General features: G+C 34.9%; 1 pseudogene; it reads right to left on the bottom strand.

Moving 5' to 3' along the window:
* Positions 1–2,701: 2,701 nt before the first annotated feature.
* Positions 2,702–2,847, bottom strand: LOC145253047 (U2 spliceosomal RNA; annotated as a pseudogene).
* Positions 2,848–5,266: the final 2,419 nt, after the last annotated feature.

The raw sequence follows: 5,266 nt of genomic DNA, 5'->3' as shown, positions 1-5,266 counted from the left end.
TCGTCTCTTTTCTATCTTGCTTGTTTCTTCCTTGTATCTTGCTATTATTATATTACTATTATTGCTATTATTACTATTATTATTATCATTATTATTGCTATCCTTATTGTTTTCATTATTATTATTATTATTATTATTATTATTATTATTATTATTGACTAGAATTCTGAAGCATACTACCAACATTTATTGCACACAGAAAAAAAAGTAGTACTTCTTTGTGTCTATAGACAATAAGTCTCCCAGGTTTCCAATATTCTGAACATCTGTCGATAGCTATTACAAATGATTTGCGTTATCGCAAAAGTCGCTTGCCATTGATTTTTCGCTAGCAACGACTATAAATCATCTCTGAAATGTGGTCCAGTACTTTTCACGCTCTTTCATGTGGAGGTCTTGTTAGTGCTCTCTTATCTTACCTTTACTTAATATTTTTGTGGCACTGTTATATTGTCGGGGTTCTGTGTAACTTAGAGGTGTGTATCACGTGTGTATATAAAACTAAAATTAATAAACAAGGAGACCAATCGTGTCTATGTTATACAATCGTCTATGTAATGTTCGTTCCGTGGTATAAAATGTTCTTCTAATGAATATGTGTGTAAAAAATGCATATACGTTTGTATATATGTGTGTGTGTGCGTGTATATATATATATATATATATATATATATATATATATATATATATATGTGTGTGTGTGTGTGTGTGTGTATGTGCGTGTCACAGTAATCTATATTACGTGTGTTCATCAATGACTGTCTATCATTGTGATCGTTTAATTTAGATTTCATTGTGTGTGTATGTATAATTAATTACAGTTCATGATGGGACAAGAATATACATAAAAACCTTTACAACACAAAGGATGAATAATACTTATTTGGGGTTTCAACATCTGCAGATAAATTTGCAATATCACAACAACCACCTACCATTGATTTCTCGTTGGTAGCGACCATTAGTCTTGACTGGAATTTGGGTGGCAATAAGCCTCCCCAAGGTCACAGTCCGCTTTGCACTCATCCAGTGGAGGTCTGGTTAGTGCTTTCTCAACTCGGTCTTTCCATACTCCTTGAACCCTCCTTGATTATTTGATGTGGCGTCATTTCATGGGGGCACACGCAATAAAAGAGTGGAGCAAAGGCAGGGGCGCATGAGGGGTTAACTTGCAATTATACGGTTTCAGTTTTCATGATTCCATGCGATGTGTTTTACATTTGTAGCAGTTTCTATGTGTTCGGCTGTCGCTCTCGTGTTTTAGTCTCTGCATTTAAGAATTTCCCTTAATATTTTAGCCGTTTTCATTATTGTTATCCGTTATATCTTAACAGTCATCCCTCTAATTCCAATCTCTCCCATTCTTTTTTCAAAGTTTTTCGGCATTGTTCATAGCGCTTTGACTATTAGTAGCGTTATCTTGACCTTTTCTCCTGCCAGTTCCCTGGCCAGTCTCTTTGATCTTCAATCTATGGCCGATGGAACGGCAAAATCTACAATCTGGCAAGACTTTTCCTTCTTGTTAACTATTATGGCAGCCAGTCTTCTTGCTTGAATGAGTTTATCCGTTTGTATATCCATGTCCCATAAGATTTTGCGATTTTCATTTTCAGATATTGCTGTTGGTTTGTGCTTGTACACCTTGTCTGAGTGTTCAAGATAAAGTTATCGGGACAACTCCCAATATACTGTCTTCCCCATTTGATCGTATCACTTTTTATACTCTTTTTGGGCTAGTTTGCTGCATTCAGGTATAATGTGGTTTATTGTTTTATCTCTTCGTCTACAGAGTCTGAATTTGCTGTTTTCTTGTGTGCTGTTAATCCATTCTTTGATGTTATTATTATTAGTATTATTATTATTATTAGTAGTAGTAGTAGTAGTAGTAGTAGTAGTAGTAGTAGTAGCAGTAGTAGCAGTAGTAGTAGTAGTATTTTATTATATTAGTATTATTATTAAACTCCCACACAAGTTATGATAAGAGATTACTCACTGACGATTACCAGTGATGTTCCATGGGGTCTGAGTGACAACAAGTCTCTCCAAAGTTCTAGAACTCTCCATCCCTTTCGATGACATTTGCTAATAAATTTGCTTCATCGCAATAGCCGTTTGCCATTGACTTCTCGCTGGCAATAGCTATTGCTCTTTACTAGAATTCGAGGAGGGCATAAATCTGTCATCCTATAACTCATTCAGTGGAATCTGATCAGTGCTTTCTCTCTTCAGTCTTCTCGACTATTTGATGCGGTGTCAGACGATATGAACACTACACTTTTGGAGGGAAGGGGTAGTCAATTTTAAGTTTCTGGTTTCAGTTTTCTTAGCTCTATGTGATGTTCTTATATCTTACTGTTTTACTCGTGTTGTTGTTTCTATGTGATCAGTTAGCATTTGTAGCTCACCATTTCCATATATAACTAAACGGCCGGAACCCATTAGTCACGTACTCTCGTGTAATGAATGAATGCGTGAATGTAGGATTGACATGACAATCTTAAAGATAAACTAAAATGACCGAAAAAAGGCTGAAATGACTTAAATAAATAAAAAGTAAATGACTTAGAATGACTTTAATGAACTTAAGGATGAATTGAATGACCTTAAGAATTATTTGAATGCTTAAAAAATAACTGAAATCCTTCAAAAACAACTTAGATGATCTGGAGAATGACTTGAATGGCTTTGAGACTGATTGGTTGTAAAGTGGGTGATCATTTTACATAAACTTAATACAGAAAAGTGATCCCCCACTTTATATCACAAAGTTATAAACATAAGTACAGCATGTAGTAAGAACGGACAGATACTACACTTTGATCTTGGCCAAAAGGCCAAGAAAAGGGTATTTATTTGCTCCCCCACCGAGCAAATAAGGCACAAGGCCGATTTTTAATGTGAGGAGTGAAGGGGAAATGGGGACCAACTCCTCGGGGAGTAGGGGGGCTGGATAGTGACAATTGGTATGAAGGGTTGCCCCTACATTGACCAAGGTCTTATATGTGGGGTTTCCCCCACATATGGTCTTTGCTTGCAGTATCTGCCGGAACTGATACTACACTTTGATCTTGACCAAAAGGCAAAGAAAAGCTTAAAAAGCTAAGAACAGCATCTATTAACAACAGACCTATGATCTTAACCAAAAAGGCCAAGCACAAAAGTATTATGAACCGACCGACCGACCGACAGACCGACGGACCGTCGGAGTGACGTATAGAGTCGCTTGCACGTGACTAAAAATGTACCCAGCGTTGCCCGGTAGTATACGTAACGTTAAATTCCTTAAGAAAAAATTAATTAGAAAACGGAACGAAACTGAGATATGAGCACGCGAATATTATGTTTTTTCTAAACAGTTCATGTCTTGTAAGTAAAAAAAAATACTCGAGATTGAAACCAAAACCTAAAGACAGTGAGTCAAGTACGATAACCATTAGATCAGCTGACACGTGTTTAAAAGGTGTTTTCAACCCTACTTATTCTTAACATAATGCGAACGATTTGTGCATGCGCAGTCGTGTAATAGTTGACAAACATAACAATCCGACGAACCCCAAGTACCAATTTTCCAATTATGACCCCTTAGCAGCCATCTTTTTGGATGAGAACCGATTAAAATGTTTTCCACGTGTATAAACACCCTATATATCAGTTTTCATGATAAAAAGAAAATGTAAAGATTTTCCTCTTGGTTTAAAAAAGAAAGGTAATTTTAAAACCAATTAGAAAGGTTCAAATAAATAAAAATCCCAATCCAGTAAAACCATTACAAAACAAAAACAAAAAAAACACTTGTTATAGATAAAACATTGAAGACATACCGAAATATAAGAAAAAGAAAAACGTTTAGTTCGTAGACCACGAGTAGAATAGGCCCATTCTTAACGCCATATGTGAATTCATACGAAGCTTTTTAAATAGTAAATTAATTCTTTGATGAACTCTCTGATGATTTGTTTGGTTTATGCCATACAATGAAACACGTGTAAGACACAGTAATTTAAACAATACGAATATGAATTAAGTGTATGTTACTATGAGTTTGAGATGTTTAAAGTTACATATATATACTAGCAAAAGTACCCGTCGTTGACTGGGTCAAAAACAGCCTACAGAAAATGGACTCTGATTTATGAAAGTATGATAGGTTATGAAAAGGAAGGGTTGTAAAGAGACAGCTACGAATTCGTGGGTATCAAAACCAAAGCAAAATATGATAAAAGTAAAAATAAAATAGATAAACCCCATAATTTATTAAACCATACCTGTTCACACTGACACACTTATCACAATATTCTGTGGATCTATATTAATAAAAAACCTTGTTAAACTTTGTGACATATTTCCATTCTATGGAGGTCAGGTGCGAACGAACACCCAATAATTTTATAATACCATATTTCTTCAAACTGAAACATAATTATCAAAGTATACTTACACAGATAGATATGAAAAGTCTTTATTAAAATTTGTGCACGTAGACCCTACAATTTTATTATAGCATCCCTATTTAAGGTAAAACATACTTATCAAAGTATTATTATGTACATCAATATCAAAAACACTTGTAAACGTTTTATTTTTTTTTATTTTTTTTATTTCCATACTCTGTGGACCCGGCGCGAACGCAGACCCCACAATTTTAATGAACCACCGTTCTGCCAGATCAAATATACCCATTCTTGTGTCTCGATACGTCTTCTATCATTATATGTAATTAGTTTTTTAAAATAGTTAACCATATAGGAGCCTATTCGTGACCAGACACGCACAAACACACATAAAAACAGATATTCAGCTTTATATTATAGATATGTATTTATACATATATATATATATATATATATATATATATATACCGTTTTATCTGTTTAGATACACATGTCTCTGTTACTGAATCATATTAACGATCCAGTAACTTCGTCAGACTTGAATAGAAGTCGTTATTATGATTTGAAAAGTCGATATTATACGAAGACGAAGGAAAAAAGGAGGGTAAGGGTTACAGGGGGTCACCATTTATCAAGTCCCAGGAGCCACTCGGGGATAAGTGTTATTGTGTGTACAGTAATCAATGGGATAGTATCGAAGTGATAGTTAGTATTGGGGATTTGATAAGGTGTCATTACTTAAGGGGGAATCTATCAGGAATTTGTTTGTGTTGAACTTGAAAACATCCAAGTTAAATTCAGGGGGGAAACCGGCAAGCGTCAGAGTGTTGGAAAGCACTTCTCCTTAAGGCAACGATTAAACAGTTTGGTAAGTA

Source organism: Euprymna scolopes, chromosome 29, assembly GCF_053919585.1.
Source record: "Euprymna scolopes isolate OS-2025 chromosome 29, ASM5391958v1, whole genome shotgun sequence".
Lineage (NCBI taxonomy): Eukaryota > Metazoa > Mollusca > Cephalopoda > Sepiida > Sepiolidae > Euprymna > Euprymna scolopes.
The sequence above is the reverse complement of the archived record's forward strand: the minus strand, read 5'-3'. Positions and strand labels throughout refer to the sequence as shown.